The sequence below is a fragment of the Ambystoma mexicanum genome, chromosome 5p (assembly GCF_040938575.1).
Source record: "Ambystoma mexicanum isolate Mex_15411 chromosome 5p, UKY_AmexF1_1, whole genome shotgun sequence".
NCBI classification, from domain to species: domain Eukaryota; kingdom Metazoa; phylum Chordata; class Amphibia; order Caudata; family Ambystomatidae; genus Ambystoma; species Ambystoma mexicanum.
In genome coordinates, this window is record NC_090930.1 from 144,686,647 (window position 1) to 144,704,600 (window position 17,954).

General features: G+C 43.7%; 1 protein-coding gene across 2 annotated transcripts in view; it reads left to right on the plus strand.

Annotated features, from left to right (window-relative positions):
* Positions 1-17,954, plus strand: part of ARHGEF9 (Cdc42 guanine nucleotide exchange factor 9) — a 1,787,868-nt gene that overhangs the window by 622,810 nt on the left and 1,147,104 nt on the right. The gene's annotated exons all lie outside the window — the stretch shown is intronic.

Below are 17,954 nucleotides of genomic sequence, written 5' to 3' on the forward strand. Positions count from 1 at the left end.
GACTTGCCAGAAATGGTCTTTATTCGTTCAGGTGTCAACCGTCTTCCCTCCTTTGACAGGAGATAGCCTAAATAGGCGACCTCCTGACAACAATATTGGAATTTTTTAAGTGAAGCTTTGTGGCCATGTTTTGCTAGATGACAAAGCAACAACACGGTGCCTTCTTTACAGGTGCTCTCAGAATCAGCAGCCAAGAGGAGGTCATCTACATACTGCAGTAATGTGCAAGTAGTAGGCAACTTGAGGGTATCAAGCTGCTCTTTCAATGCCCTACTATAAATACTTGGACTCTCAATGTACCCTTGTGGTGCACGAGTGAATGTAAACGAGCGTCCACCTAGGGTAAACGCAAACAAATACCTGCTATCCTTGTGTATGGGAATACTGAAAAATGCGTTTTTAAGTTCAACAACGCTAAAATGAGTGGCAGAAGCCGGAATCATGGTTAGTATCATTGTAACATCAGGTACAATAGGAAATTGAGGAGCCACAATTTTGTTAATAGCGCGTAAATCAATTATAAAACGAAAGGGAATCGCATTATCACCTTTTTTGTATACTGGCAAAATGGGGCTGTTACATATGCTACCCGTAATCTCCTCAATTACTCCACGATGTACAAAATCAGAAACTATACATTTCAAAGCCTGTTCGCCTTCAACTGAGATCTTATATTGCGGGATGAGAGGCAATTTTACTCCATGTTTCAAAATAATTTTAACAGGTTTAATTTGAAGAATGCCCACATCATTATCATCAATTGCCCATAAGCATTCTGGGACATTACTAAATTGTGGCGGTAAAGGTCGGGTCAAAAACTGAGAGGCGAGTGATTGCTGAGGTGAAATTGTTAGCCGAATTCCGTCCGGAAAACAATGTATTACTGCATGCAATGCCTTCAACAAATTTAGCCCCAGCAATTTCTCCCCACAGTTTGTGGTAAGTAGAAATGGACACTGTTCCGTGAAGGGACCCAGTGTTATTGGTACCGGCAAAGAGACCGGACAAACTACAGGTGTGCCTGAAAACCCTACGGAAACGTTGGACTGCCCTGACAGGGGAATATTTGGAACCCGTGAATGATCAATGGAACATTTCTGTGCTCCCGTATCTACTAAAAATAGATGCTTCCTATTTCCCACCGCCATCTCAACGTAGGGGCCTTCCTGATGAACGGAAATAGGCGTAGGTTCCAAATCCTGCTTCGGGCAATCCTAGCGAAACAGAATATTATCAAAATGAAGCTCTTCAGAGAGGATCGCGGCAGAAGGGTGATCAAAAATGTTTCCATTATCCACATTCGAAACTTTTTTATCTTCTGAAGGAGGTTGCTGTGATTCTGGTGTAAACTGACCTCTGCCAGGGCCCTTGCACCTGGGCAACCTCTGAATCATCTACCCATGTTCCCAAATGACCTTTGCTGCAAGGTCGGACATTGTGCGCGCCAGTGGCCTTCCTGCCGGCAATAGGCACACTGGTTAATGGTTACCGGAGCCAAGGGCGCACTTCCCTGTGGAATGTACTGACCTCCAAATTGATTACCCCCTCTAGGGTTTCTAACAATCTGCTGTAATAAAACTTTAGTTTTCAGGACACCCTTTTTTTTTCAAGTATTTCCTTTTCAGTATTTACACGATTTTCATAGTACTGAGCCATATGCAGTACTTCTGATTGAGACTTCGCCTGCCAAGCGCTTTCAGAAGACATAATCTGTAACTGGATGTCAGGCAGTAATCCACGTACAAATTTGTCGACAAACAACCTTTTCCCTGACTCTGTCCCTAAGTCTTGTCCACTGAAATCTGAGAATACCTGCTCGAACCAATAAAAGAAATCGGTAGCACCCTCAGACTTTCCTTGGACACAGGCCGTAAACTTGTCCCAAATGATTCTTTTTTCTGGAACCATAGTTTTCAATTTTACAATAATTCTATCAGGCAAGGTTAATATCACTTGAGGTTGTCGTTCGCCAGCTGGTCTTTCTCTGTCTAGCCTAACCATGTTATCCCATGTATCTCCCAACCCAGGTATGTCATCTATAGTCCTAATCTGTTTCCACAAATCAACTGGCAGGAGTACGGGAAATAATATGTCAATATCACTTAAAGTGAATACCGATGACTGTAAGACCGACTCTATTTCGAGAATATATCGAGAATAGATTGCTTTATGGTGTTCACTTCCTGTCTTGAAAACGGGACGTGAACAAACTGTGAAACGTAATGTGCAGGAATTTCTCCGGCGACTATTCCTCGTCCAGCATCGGCCGCAATCTCAACTTTCGGGACAAATGTCGGAGGGACCTCTCTAATAGGCAACTGAGAAGTAGGCAGCTCTGAAAGCTTACTAAGCAACAGAACCAAATCAAGCGCTAAGGCAGTCGAAGAAGTATCAATCGAAAAGGCTCTCTTATAAACACTCAACAATTTTGCGGGACAACAAATCTTTCTTCTTACACACTTATTCTGGAGGTGCTCTACCATCACCTGTATCACTTTCTTTTGCATTTCTAACGTATACTGACTATATGTGTCATATACTTCATCTGGAGTTATCGACATATCCGAAATCCATCTTATCGCATCCTTTATAGAAATTTGCGCTTCCTCTCCTTTTAATTCTCAACAAGGAGAACATCGTTTCTGTAAGTACATAATACCTAAACTACCACCATCTGCTTCCTCATTCTGTAACTCTTCCAACTCCTTCCTATACTCAAAAGTCCTCTCAACATGCTCATATACCTTCTCCGCAGTATCTCTGGACAACGCTAAGGCGTTCAAATCCCATAACCCTTGTGGGAAATCTACATCATTTAGTCTATTCCACATTATACTCAAATGAGTCCCTAATCCTTTGATAAAAACATTTTTCTCAGGAATATCTTTTAAATTTTCGAGTGTGGAAAAAAAATCAGCTTTTTCACCCTTCTCCATACAATGTTTAGCCCAAGCAGTCAATTCACTCCTTTTGTCTGGGGACACAGTATTACGAGTCACAACCCTTGGTCTTGCTCCCTGGTCTACTACAAGCGATGTAGAATCACTTGGAAGAGGAAGAGTAGGCACATTCTGAATAACAATAGGTGAAGGCAAGGGGACAGGCAAAGGGGCGACGGCTGGAAGAACAACAGGAAGAACAGCAGGGAGGACCGGATGAACTATAGGAGGGGGAACTACAACAGGAAGGGGCAAAGCGCCAGGAGGAGGGACGTACGGAGGTGGCGCGGAGGCATCGGGCCTTCGTTCATGCAAAAGCTTATTAATCAATTCATCTGACGTATGAAAATCTTTTGAAGGGTAGATTTTCTGAATGCCTAATTGAAATGCCCTGTCCGTGTTCCTAACTGACTCCAATTGTTTATTTTGATCATATAACCGTGCCTTTTCGACACTTGTCATATGTCTACGCATGTGTTTCTCTCTACTCTTTTGTTGCTGCAAAGCTTCTGTTTTCCAACTGTGCAACGTGTCAAATGCTGCAGGTCTAGACTTTTTCTTTACTAATACAGACTCTAAATATTCTATACGAGGGATGTCAAAACTACCATTGGTTGGCCACCGAAGTTTAGAATTATGTCTGGTTTGTCTGTGCCAAATGTCAATAAATGCTATACTATCAAAGCCTTTCTTACAGTTAATAGTACATGCCGCGACCCCTCCTGTGGTGCGGGACGGCTATCTTCCAAAGATTGTCTGTCGCTGCAGAATAATGCCCTAAAGCAGGCAGACAATTTCCCAGGCATATCAAAGTTCTGGTGTTACCTGGTTAAATAATTGTGCTTGTGAGTACAATGCTCCAAATTCAAAGTGTCAGGGTTAGATTAAGAATCGCAGCACGATTCACCTGACCAAAGGACTGGGAGACCCGATCAGGTTACTAAGGACAATGCTAAGGACCCACGTGTCTGGTGATTTTCGGCAAATTTACCCACCTCAAATATATGGACCCTCGTCAAGACATCGTCTCGGGCTACAGCTCACCGTCCAGGGATCGGATCGTGCAGTTTCGTCAAGGAATTCGCTTCTCGTCTAGAGTGGCCGGTTCTGTTAGCACTGTCCGATCCCGGTCCGATAGCCGAGCCAACCTTCAACGAGACAAAGTCAATCTTGAGGGTCCCTATTCGGGCGCCATCTGTGGTATCAGAAAAAACACAATATTACAGCTGTTACACCAAGCAAAGGAAAATACACTGACACAGGCTTCTAAAGATTCCCAGAATCTTTATTATAAAACTGAACAGTATTCAACAAAGTACACAAATAGCTATTTGGCCGTCAATTCATCACAGAGACCACCAGCTGGGTTCAATGTGAGCAGTGAACAGAATTTCCTAGCTGGATATCGACGCATTTATACAATTTGTAAAATGATGTCCAGCCCTCTTACAGGTTAATTATACACTGGGCTAGGGTCGCGCCAGGTTCACTTTCCTAATTTACATATCTCGTGCATGCGGTTTATTTTTTAATATATTTACTAACACACTCCATTATTCTTTAATTTAACATTTACACTCTTTACATGCTGTTTTAATACAGACCAAACAAATGTTTTACACATTATATCTGGATAGTATTACTGTTCTTGTATACTTGTAGTTTAACATTGCTAATTCAAGTAATCCCCTGCTCCTGAGGTCAACAAAGGACAAGGTCTACATGACCCTAACATGTAGCCTGAAGGCAGGTTGGACATTAACTCTCCTACAGAGGTTGGAGAGGTTAAGGCAAGAACAAGGGCACACGAGACAGCCATTTTAGATTACAGGATGACTTGGTATAAAAACCCCAAAATGGCTGTTCTAACCTAAAATGGAGGCTTGATTCAAGATGGCGGTTTACATCAATTTCTAAGGTCAAGACCTTGCCGTAGAGAGTTATTCGCGTACAATTTTAAGCAACTTGGTGTAGGCCAATATACATACAAATCGTTATAATAGGAGGCATAATTTAATATCCAGTTCGACAAACCCTCCTTTTGGCCTATGCCAAGTGCTAACACTACTTCTGATCTGCTTGCAAGTAACTCCATACGTCATCGTCCATACACCCCGAATCATTGTCGGACATATCTATTGCAATTATATCTGACACCAGAGTTTCTTTCAACACATACTCTTTGGAAACCTTCTTTGGGGCGTATATTTTATTTCCTAATACACTTGTTGCTTGCGCGCAACATCCCCCTAACACTGAGCATATACCAGGGAGACACTGTATACAACAACAAAGAAACAGAAAACTTCCCAAGATAATCAGCAGGGCCAAAAACAACTTCCATCCCCATGACCGTAGGAGGTCCCAAAACCATGTACCAAGTTCCCAGTTTCCCTCAGGAACATGTACTTCTGATCTAAGAACATGTAGATTTTGGATACCCCTAAAGATCGTCGGAGAGGTGTCTGGTGCGTAAACGCAGCAAGCGGACCCCACTAATTTACATACTCCTCCTCGCTCTGCCAGGATGACATCTAATGCCATCCGGTTCTGAAGAGCCACTAATCTTATCGCTCTCTGTTCTAACGTCATATTATAGAGTATGTCAGTGGTCCGGTTGATGGTTCTCTCCAATACTCTCGCTAGTCCCCTGATATCTTCTGAATTCGTAATTTGGCCAAAAAATGGCACAAAGGATTTCATAATATCTCCTAGAGTTTGTGCTGGAGTATCCCCTTTTAAACCTCGTCGTGGACGAGTCTTTGAAATTTCTACAGTACTGGCAATAAATACCCCAGGTAATAGAATCCCTAAATAACAGGTTCCTTGCCAATCCCTGGGCAACCATGGAAATGCCACATCACCGCAAACAAAATAGACAGGTTTGCCCACGTACAGAGGTCTGTTTTCACTAGTCAAATCCGCAACGTTAGCGCACTTTCAAATATTACCCATTGACCGTGTTCCATTCCTCTGTATGCAGAAGGATACTGAATCGGGGCTATGATTAACAGAATAAGATGGAGGCGTGGCATCCTTATTGCGGTTAGGAGCCATTTTGAAAGAGATTAAAGACTGAAAGGGACGAGACAATCTATCAGAGGGCCTAACAGAAGCAACGTTTGGCTTACTTCTATTTGCAAAAAGCAAGCATCCCAGGGGCATCAAAATATTCTTTTCAAAACTATTTAAATTTGTACCATCAAAGTTCCCTGAGATGCTATCATTCCATCGACCAAAAAATAGTGCTCTAAGAGAAGCGTAACAGGCAGTTGTCAAAGGTAAGGGATAAATATACCAACCTAGCCCCTTATCCCCATGTTGCGGTAGATGTGTACAGATCCAGCAATTGGTCTTATTAAAAATTGCATGAGTGGCATTCATTATTAACAAAAGGGTATTATTCTGATAGTTCCGTCTATGCAAAGAATCCCTAGGCAACAAAGTATGCAATTGCACAGACGGAGTGGGAATAACTGATACATTTTCAATAGGTAAAAAGTCCTCTAACGGATATGCTTCCTCCAGATACCATAACCCAAACCCAACAGTTACTAAAAATCCAGTAATTATCACAAAAAGGCAACAATATACTTTGGGGGTCCCCTTACATGCTTGATCATTGTCTCTGCTAGTCAAATGTTTATCTAAAAGTTCGGTACGAGCAGTAGCGGGTGCAGGCATTGTCGTCTTCAACCGAAAAAACACCAATTGTTCGTTTGCTGGCGACTCCAGTCGCGCGTCTTCTTAATGTCTTTCCCACAACCCTTAGCCGACAGAATCTTCCTGCACAACCAGGCCAAAAAGGCAAGCCCTCAAATGATTTTCTCAATCGCACAGTCAGACCATGCTGTACGTTTACTTCCATGGGCGCAAATTATATTTTGCAGTTTCTGGCGAGAACAAAGTGTCGTCACCTCCTCCTGGAAGTGGCGAATGGACGGAAATGGGATCAGAAAAGGATTGATCCGGAAGTTCCACTGTTGGGGAGTGCGGAGACAAGATGGCCGTTTTGTCCGACCTTGCGGATTCTGAAGCGCTCTCCGATTCTCCCTTGTTGGTTGTTGCTGTTTCAGGCACGCTAGTTACAGCAGTGGGAAGGGATTCTGTGTCGTCTGTATCGTATGGCACGGGCTGTGGGATCCGTTTGGTGTGCATCGCATGGATCCAGTGTTTACGACCCGCTACCCGCACGGCAGTCTGGGTGACTAGCAGGACTTTGTAGTGACCCCTCCACCGAGGTCCAAGGCAAGACGACCTCTCAAAAACCTTTGTGAGGATCCAGTCCCCCGGTCGTAGACTGTGACCAGGACCCTCGTAGTGCACAGGTAATGCCTCTCGCACCTGGTGATAAATTGAAAACAGATATTAAGTCAACTGGTTACAGTAATCTGAAAGAAGCACATTTTCTATATCCCGTAATGAGCGACTTTTTGGCATACCCCAAATATTAGCAGGTCTCCCCATTACCACCTCAAAGGGAGAGAGCCCAGTCTTAGTTTGAGGGGTTGTTCTCATCGACAGTAACACGATCGGTAAGGCGTCCGGCCACTTTAGCTTGGTGCCAGCACACGTCTTAGCGAGTTTGTTCTTTATAATGCCGTTGTGCCTCTCCACTAATCCGGCACTTTGGGCAGGTTTAGCTGAATGGAACAGCTTGTCAATCTGTTATCCTTTGCAAATTTGTAGGATTACAGTGGCAATAAAGTGTGGCCCATTATCTGACCAGATGACTCTCGGCAGCCCGAATCTAGGAAAAAACTCTTTCAACAGAGTTTTTGCCGTGGTTATGGCCATTGCATCTCTAACCGGGAAGGCCTCAACCCACTTACTAAAGGCACAAATAACAACCAATACATATTTAAGATTGTTACACCGTTCCATTTCAATAAAATCAATGTGAATAACCTCAAACGGGAAAGAAGGTGGAGCAAAACTTCCTCTAGGAGTCGAGGTACCCTTTCCTACATTGTGCTGCAAGCAAACCATGTAGTTCTGGACAAAACACTCCGCAATTTTGAAAATCTTATCATTGGCCCATACACTGTGTAGCATTTTTGTCAATTTTCGCGCACAAACATGTGTCGGACCATGAGCCATAATAACCATCATTGTAATGTAGGCGTCAGGGAGTAACCATTTCCCTTCAATATTGTCTACCCAACACCCATCGTCATCCAATCTCCCTGCACCCTCGATCCATCTCTTAGTTTCCTATATGGTAGCATCTGCTTGAATATCTTTTACAGCATCGATACTTTCACCCAAAGTGTAAACATTTACAATTTCTTTTACAGCATACATTTCTGAACTGAAATCAGTGGCAGTCTGTTTAGCTATCTGATCGGCGAAAGCATTCCCTTTTCCTACATCATCTGTAACCTTTTGATGTGCTGAACATTTTATGATAGCTAACTAAACAGGGAGTGCAAGTGCTGAAAGTAATCGCACTATTAAAGTGCCATGCTGGATTTTCGTTCCGTGTGAGGTCAAGAAACCTCATTCTTTCCAAAGTCTACCGAAATTGTGGGCTACCCCAAAGGCATGATGACTATAAGTATATATATTCACTGTAAGTCCTTCTGAGAGTTCACAAGCACGAGTTAACGCTATAATTTCTGCGGCCTGCGCAGAGTTATGCATAATTCTTTTAGTTTCCACAACCGTGCTTAAAGTAGTAACTGCATAAGCAGCCGTGGATGTACCGTCTGGAAGTTTAAAACAAGAGCCGTCACAAAATAGCTCTCCTTGTGGGCTATTCAAAGGCGCGTCTTTCAAATCGATTCTGCCTTTAGTCTCTTGTTCTGTCATATAAAGGCAATCGTGTGACGTATCGTCACCATCAACAGTATCTTGCGAGACAGGTAAAAGTTCAGCCGGATTTAATACACAACACCTCTGAATTTGAATGTGGGGGACAAACAAGATTAGTTCATACCTTGTCAATCGTGCAGAAGTGAGGTGTTGCGTTTGAGTTCTATTCAATAGAATATCTACAGAGTGAGGTACCATTAGGGTTAACGCATCACCCAGGACCATTCCCTCACTCTGTTTTACAGACGCAGCAGCAGCAGCAACAGCGCGCAAACATCTTGGCAAAGTGCATGCTACAGGATCAAGGGCGGAGGAATAGTAGCCGCACGGCCTATTCTTCCCTCCATGTTCCTGTGTTAACACAGCCAAAGCACATCCATCACGTTCATGCACAAACAATACAAAGGCCTTGTCATAATTCGGAGTTCCTAAAACCGGCGCTGAACACAGCGTGGTTTTGAGCAAATCAAATGCTGTCTGGTGTTCCAAAGTCCATGGCAATGGCAAAGAAATGCCCTTCTTTGTCAAAGCCAGCATTGGTTTAATCGTTAACGAAAAGTTAGGGATCCACAATCTACAATAAGAAGCCATACCTATCAAGGCTCTAACTTCCTTTTGCGTATTTGGGACAGACATGCCAGAAATGGTCTTTATTCGTTCAGGTGTCAACCGTCTTCCCTCCTTTGACAGGAGATAGCCTAAATAGGCGACCTCCTGACAACAATATTGGAATTTTTTAAGTGAAGCTTTGTGGCCGTGTTTTGCTAGATGACAAAGCAACAACACAGTGCCTTCTTTACAGGTGCTCTCAGAATCAGCAGCCAAGAGGAGGTCATCTACATACTGCAGTAATGTGCAAGTAGTAGGCAACTCGAGGGTATCAAGCTGCTCTTTCAATGCCCTACTATAAATACTTGGACTCTCAGTGTACCCTTGTGGTGCACGAGTGAATGTAAACAAGCGTCCACCTAGGGTAAACGCAAACAAATACCTGCTATCCTTGTGTATGGGAATACTGAAAAATGCATTTTTAAGATCAACAACGCTAAAATGAGTGGCAGAAGCCGGAATCATGGTTAGTATCGTTGTAACATCAGGTACAATAGGAAATTGAAGAGCCACAATTTTGTTAATAGCGCGTAAATCAATTATAAAACGAAAGGGAATCGCATTATCACCTTTTTTGTATACTGGCAAAATGGGGCTGTTACATATGCTACCCGTAATCTCCTCAATTACTCCACGATGTACAAAATCAGAAACTATACATTTCAAAGCCTGTTCGCCTTCAACTGAGATCTTATATTGCGGGATGAGAGGCAATTTGACTCCAGGTTTCAAAATATATTTAACAGGTTTAATTTGAAGAATGCCCACATCATTATCATCAATTGCCCATGAGCATTCTGGGACATTACTAAATTCTGGCGGTAAAGGTCGAGTCAAAAACTGAGAGCCGAGTGATTGCTGAGGTGAAATTGTTAGCCGAATTCCATCCAGAGAACAATGTATTACTGCATGCAATGCCTTCAACAAATTTAGCCCCAGCGATTTCTCCCCACAGTTTGTGGTAAGTAGAAATGGACACTGTTCCGTGAAGGGACCCAGTGTTATTGGTACCGGCAAAGAGACCGGACAAACTACAGGTGTGCCTGAAAACCCTACGGAAACGTTGGACTGCCCTGACAGGGGTATATTTGGAACCCGTGAATGATCAATGGAACATTTCTGTGCTCCCGTATCTACTAAAAATAGATGCTTCCTATTTCCCACCGCCATCTCAATGTAGGGGCCTTCCTGATGAACGGGAATAGGCGTAGTTTCCAAATCCTGCTTCGGGCAATCCTAGCGAGACAGAATATTATCAAAATGAAGCTCTTCAGAGAGGATCGCGGCAGAAGGGTGATCAAAAATGTTTCTATTATCCACATTCGAAACTTTCTTATCTTCTGAAGGAGGTTGCTGTGATTCTGGTGTAAACTGACCTCTGCCAGGGCCCCTGCACCTGGGCAACCTCTGAATCATCTACCCATGTTCCCAAATGACCTTTGCTGCAAGGACGGACATTGTGCGCGCCAGTGGCCTTCCTGCCGGCAATAGGCACACTGGTTAATAGTTACCGGAGCCAAGGGCGCACTTCCCTGTGGAATGTACTGACCTCTAAATTGATTACCCCCTCTAGGGTTTCTAACAATCTGCTGTAATAAAACTTTAGTTTTCAGGACACCCTTTTTTTTCTCAAGTTTTTCCTTTTCAGTATTTACACGATTTTCATAGTACTGAGCCATATGCAGTACTTCTGATTGAGACTTCGCCTGCCAAGCGCTTTCAGAAGACATAATCTGTAACTGGATGTCAGGCAGTAATCCACGTACAAATTTGTCGACAAACAACCTTTTCCCTGACTCTGTGCCTAAGTCTTGTCCACTGAAATCTGAGAATACCTGCTCGAACCAATAAAAGAAATCGGTAGCGCCCTCAGACTTTCCTTGGCACAGGCCGTAAGCTTGTCCCAAATGATTCTTTTTTCTGGAACCATAGTTTTCAATTTTACAATAATTCTATCAGGCAAGGTTAATATCATTCGAGGTGGTCGTTCGCCAGCTGGTCTTTCTCTGTCTAGCCTAACCATGTTATTCCATGTATCTCCCAACCCAGGTATGTCATCTATAGTCCTAATCTGTTTCCACAAATCAACTGGCAGGAGTACGGGAAATAATAGGTCAATATCACTTAAAGTGAATACCGACGACTGTAAGACCGACTCTATTTCGAGAATATATCGAGAATAGATTGCTTTATGGTGTTCACTTCCTGTCTTCAAAACGGGACGTGAACAAACTGTGTAACGTAATGTGCAGGAATTTCTCCGGCGACTATTCCTCGTCCAGCATCAGCCGCAATCTCAACTTTCGGGACAAATGTCGGAGGTACCTCTCTCATAGGCAACTGAGAAGTAGGCAGCTCCGAACGCTTACTAAGCAACAGAGCCAAATCAAGGGCTAAGGCAGTCGAAGAAGCATCAATCAAAAAGGCTCTCTTATAAACACTCAAGAATTCTGCGGGACAACAAATCTTTCTTCTGACACACTTATTCTGGAGGTGCTCTACCATCACCTGTATCACTTTCTTTTGCATTTCTAACGTATACTGACTATATGTGTCATATACTTCATCTGGAGTTATCGACATATCCGAAATCCATCTTATCGCATCCTTTATAGAAATTCGCGCTTCCTCTCCTTTTAATTCTCGACGAGGAGAAAATCGTTTCTGTAAGTACATCATTCCTAAACTACCAACATCTGCTTCCTCATTCTGTAACTCTTCCAACTCCTTCCTATACTCAAAAATCCTCTCAACATGCTCATATAGCTTCTCCGCAGTATCTCTGGACAACGCTAAGGCGTTCAAATCCCATAACCCTTGTGGGAAATCTACATCATTTAGTCTATTCCACATTATACTCAAATGAGTCCCTAATCCTTTGATAAAAACATTTTTCTCAGGAATATCTTTTAAATTTTCGAGTGTGGAAAAAAAATCAGCTTTTTCACCCTTCTCCATACAATGTTTAGCCCAAGCAGTCAATTCACTCCTTTTGTCTGGGGACACAGTATTACGAGTCACAACCCTTGGTCTTGCTCCCTGGTCTACTACAAGCGATGTAGAATCAATTGGAAGAGGAAGAGTAGGCACATTCTGAATAACAACAGGTGAAGGCAATGGGGCAGGCAAAGGGGCGACGGCTGGAAGAACAACAGGAAGAACAGCAGGGAGGACCGGATGAACTATAGGAGGGGGAACTACAACAGGAAGGGGCAAAGTGCCAGGAGGAGGGACGTACGGCGGTGGCGCGGAGGCATCGGGCCTTCGTTCATGCAAAAGCTTATTAATCAATTCATCTGACGTATGAAAATCTTTTGAAGGGTAGATTTTCTGAATGCCTAATTGAAACGCCCTGTCCGTGTTCCTAACTGACTCCAATTGTTTATTTTGTTCATATAACCGTGCCTTTTCGACACTTGTCATATGTCTACGCATGTGTTTCTCTCTACTCTTTTGTTGCTGCAAAGCTTCTGTTTTCCAACTGTGCAACGCGTCAAATGCTGCAAGTCTAGCCTTTTTCTTTACTAATACAGACTCTATATATTCTATACGAGGGATGTCAAAACTACCATTGGTTGGCCACCGAAGTTTAGAATTATGTCTGGTTTGTCTGTGCCAAATGTCATTAAATGCTATACTACCAAAGCCTTTCTTACAGTACATAGTACATGCCGGCGACCCCTCCTGTGGTGCAGGGACGGCTATCTTCCAAAGATTGTCTGTCGCTGCAGAATAATGCCCTAAAGCAGGCAGACAATTTTCCAGGCATATCAAAGTTCTGGTGTTACCTGGTTAAATAATTGTGCTCGCGAGTACAATGCTCCAAATTAAAATTGTCAGGGTTAGATTAAGAATCGCGGCACGATTCACCTGACCAAAGGACTGGGAGGCCCGATCGGGTTACTAAGGACAATGCTACGGACCCACGTGTCTGGTGATTTTCGGCAAATTTACCCACCTCAAATATATGGACCCTCGTCAAGACATCGTCTCGGGCTACAGCTCACCGTCCAGGGATCGGATTGTGCAGTTTCGTCGAGGAATTCGCTTCTCGTCTATAGTGGCCGTTTCTGTTAGCACCGTCCGATCCCAGTCCGATAGCCGAGCCAACCTTCAACGAGACAAAGTCAATCTTGAGGGTCCCTATTCGGGCGCCATCTGTGGAATCATAAAAAACACAATATTACAGCTGTTACACCAAGCAAAGGAAAATACACTGACACGGGCTTCTAAAGATTCCCAGAATCTTTATTATAAAACTGAACAGTATTCAACAAAGTACACAAATAGCTATTTGGCCGTCAATTCATCAAGAGACCACCAGCAGGGTTCAATGTGAGCAGTGAACAGAATTTCCTAGCTGGACATCGATGCATTTATACTATTTGTAAAATGATGTCCAGCCCTCTTACAGGTTAATTATACACTGGGCTAGGGTCGCGCCAGGTTCACTTTCCTAATTTACATATCTCGTGCATGTGGTTTACTTTTGAATATATTTACTAACACACTCCATTATTCTTTAATTTAACATTTACACTCTTTACATGCTGTTTTAATACAGTCCAAACAAATGTTTCACATATTATATCTGGATAGCATTACTGTTCTTGTATACTTGTAGTTTAACATTGCTAATTCAAGTAATCCCCTGCTCCCGAGGTCAACAAAGGACAAGGTCTACATGACCCTAACATGTAGCCTGAAGGCAGGTTGGACATTAACTCTCCTACAGATGTTGGAGAGGTTAAGGCAAGAACAAGGGCACACGAGACAGCCATTTTAGATTACAGGGTGACTTTGTATAAAAAACCCAAAATGGCGGTTCTAACCTAAAATGGAGGCTTGATTCAAGATGGCGGCTAACATCAATTTCTAAGGTCAAGACCTTGCCGTAGAGAGTTATTCGCGTACAATTTTAAGCAACTTGGCGTAGGCCAATATACATACAAATCGTTATAATAGGAGGCATAATTTAATATCCAGTTCGACACAGCCATCTTAACCAGATGCTCAACGTCTGTGATGTGCTCCTTCAGCCATCTAGCAAGCTGATCTCAGTCTATGATTGTGCTTCTTCAGCCATCTTAACCAGCTGCTCAAAGTCTATGATTTTTTCTACTTGAGCCATTGTAATCTGCTTCTCAAAGTCTGTGATTGTAATCCTTCAACCATCTTAACCAGCTTCTCAAAGTCTATGATTGTGCTCATACAGCCATCTAGCAAGCTGATCGAAATCTATGATTGTGCTCCTTCAATCTTTTTAACCAGATGTTCAACATCTATGATTGTGCTCCTTCAGCCATCTAGCAAGCTGATCTCAATCTATGATTGTGCTCCTTCAGCCATCTAGAAAGCTGATCGAAATCTATGATTGTGCTCCTTCAACCATCTTAATCAACTTCTCCAAGTTTATGATTGTGTTCCTTCAGCCATCTTAGCAAGCTGATTGAAGTCTATGATTGTGCTCCTTCAGCCATCTAGCAAGCTGATCTCAGTCTATGATTGTGCTCCTTCAGCCATCTTAACCAGCTGCTCAAAGTCTATGATTTTTTCTACTTGAGCCATTGTAATCTGCTTCTCAAAGTCTGTGATTGTGCTCCTTCAACTATCTTAACCAGCTTCTCAAAGTCTATAATTGTGCTCATTTAGCCATCTAGCAAGCTGATCGAAATCTATGATTGTGCTCCTTTATTCTTTTTAACCAGCTGTTCAACGTCTATGATTGTGCTCCTTTAGCCATCTAGCAAGCTGATCTCAGTCTATGATTGTGCTCCTTCAGCCATCTTAACCAGCTGCTCAACGTCTATGATTGTGCTCCTTTAGCCATCTAGAAAGCTGATCGAAGTCTATGATTGTGCTCCTTCAACCATCTTAACCAGCTTCTCAAAGTTTATGATTGTGCTCCTTCAGCCATTTTAGCAAGCTGATCGAAGTCTATGATTGTGCTCCTTTAACCATCTTAACCAGCTTCTCAAAGTCTATGATTGTGCTCATTCAGCCATCTAGCAAGCTGATCGAAATCTATGATTGTGCTCCTTCAATCTGTTTAACCAGCTGCTCAACATCTATGATTGTGCTCCTTCAGCCATCTAGCAAGCTGATTGAAGTCTATGATTGTGCTCCTTCAGCCATCTAGAAAGCTGATCGAAGTCTATGATTGTGCTCCTTCAACCATCTTAACCAACTTTCCCAAGTTTATGATTGTGCTCCTTCCGCCATCTTAGCAAGCTGATTGAAGTCTATGATTGTGTTCCTTCAACCATTTTAACCAGTTGCTCAAAGGTTATGATTGTGCTCCTTCAGCCATCTTAGAAAGCTGATCTCAGTCTATGATGGTTCTCCTTCAGCCATCTTAGAAAGCTGATCTCAGTCTATGATTGTGCTCCTTCAGCCATCTAGCAAGCTGATCTCAGTCTATGATTGTGCTCCTTCATTCTTCTTAACCAGCTGCTTAACATCTATGATTGTGCTCCTTCAGCCATCTAGCAAGCTGATCTCATCTATGATTGTGCTCCTTCCGCCATCTTAATCTACTGCTCAATGTCTATGATTGTGTTCTTTCAGCCATCTAGCAAGCTGAATGAAGTTTATGATAGTGCTCCTTCAGTCTTCTTTACCAGCTTCTCAAAGTGTATGATCGTGGTCCATCAGCCATCTGGCAAGCTGATCGTAGCCTACGATTGTGCTCTTTCAAACCTCTTAACCAGTAGTTCAAAGTGAGTGATTGTGCCCCTTCTGCCACCTACTCCAGCTCCTCAAAGTTTATGATTGTGCTCCTTCAGCCATCTTAACCAGTTGCTCAACGTCTATGATTGTGCTGCTTCAGTCATCTAGCAAGCTGATCTCAGTCTATGGGCCTCATTACACGGACGGCGGTAAGGGTTAACGGTCACCGTTAATGGTACTGGTGACCGTTAACCCTTACCGCCTTACTACGAGGTCCCTAACCCACAAAGGGACCAGGCAGCTAATTACGGTACCGCAATTTGCGGTGCTGTAATTAGCACCTTCCCCATTCCCATTATGCCCTATGGGGCAAAAATGGGAATGGGGAAGGGCAATGGGGGAAGGGGGAATTACCGCCCCACCAACCATGGAATAGGGCGAAAAATCCCCTTTCCTCCAAGGCGGTGCTGTTATTTTACCGGCATGGACCAAGGTGCTAATAGCACCTTGGTCCACCGCCGTCCGTGTAATGAGGCCATATGATTGTGCTGCTTCAGCCATCTAGCAAGCCGATCTCAGTCTATGATTGTGCTGCTTCAGCCATCTCACAAGCTGATCTCAGTCTATGATTGTGCAACGAGAGCCCTCTTAGCCAGCTTCTAGATAAGATAAGGGAGTAGGAGAGATCAGAAGCTTGGAGGATGAAAACAGTCCTACACCATCGCCCCTGCTAGTAGGGCAGGGAGAGTGACTTGAGTGAAGGTGTAGGTAGGGTCAAGAGAAAGAGAATGAGAAAGGAAGAAGTCGGAGGTGAAGGAGGTTTAATTGCAGACAGACTGTGCATTCCGAAGAGCAATATAGAGTGAGATTAGCAGCACCGTGATGTTGAGTGTGAGACATAAAGAGGTGCTGACGAGGAAGTGTAATGGAAGTTAGGGTCAGAGTAGGTTTTGGGAATAGAGAGAGTAGTGTAGCAGAGAAGAGATGTGCACTGGTGTCTCTACGATAGGGTCAGACGTGGAACGTGCCTCCCCTCCAAAACGTTGTGCCTTTCCATGTCCCGGTCCTTCCCCCAGGGTGGCCAGTGTTTGCTTGGGTTTCTGTGCTGGCTGCCTCTCTATGGAGAAAGCCATCACAGAACAGAAGGGGAAAGCACTTCTTAGCTGGCACCTCGGCCCAATCATCATGAGACCATTCAACCAACACTGCCCACTGCGTCTCGAAGTGGCTTGTTTGGGACGAGGTGTTGCCATGGCCTGGGTGGTGTGGGGCTTCTATTGTGGGGTGTGGGAGGCGGGGGCCAGGTATGGGGCTTCTGTTCTGGCTACTGGGGGTAGCATGCCAGGGATTATGCTCTGAGTGGTGGGGGCAGGAAAAAATATTCCCCAAACATTTTCTGCCGTGATAGTGAGACCAATTTCCAAGAACGAAGATTAACAGCCCAACCTGAGCACCTAGTTTATTGAATCTCTATCACAAGCTGTGACGTGTGTTCCGATGCATATGTACCCTGTCCTGATGTAGGGAGCCTGCTCTCATTGTCTTACTGTTGCATGGAGTGACCTATTCCACCTGAAACACAACAATGAGAACTGTCTTAGTGCTGACGTGACATGTCCAGATTGAGGGGATCTGCAATATTGTGTAGCCTCCCTGTGTTCAAGTCTTTTAAAGTTAATTTTCGCATAAAAACACAACCTTGCGCCCTGGGTTTATTAATTCTGAGGCTGTCCTGATCTGGGGTTCTGGCTTCATTCTGTGGAGCCTATCTGGAGTAGCCAGTCCTACTTCTGCTTCCTGCGGTTGTCGACTGTGTTGATTGCATGGGAACACAGTAATCATGTGTGTGCTGATGTGTTGTGACCCGCCATGAGATGTGAGGGCCTGTGCCTCTCCCGTCCCAGTGTGGAAAGCCAAAAGTCC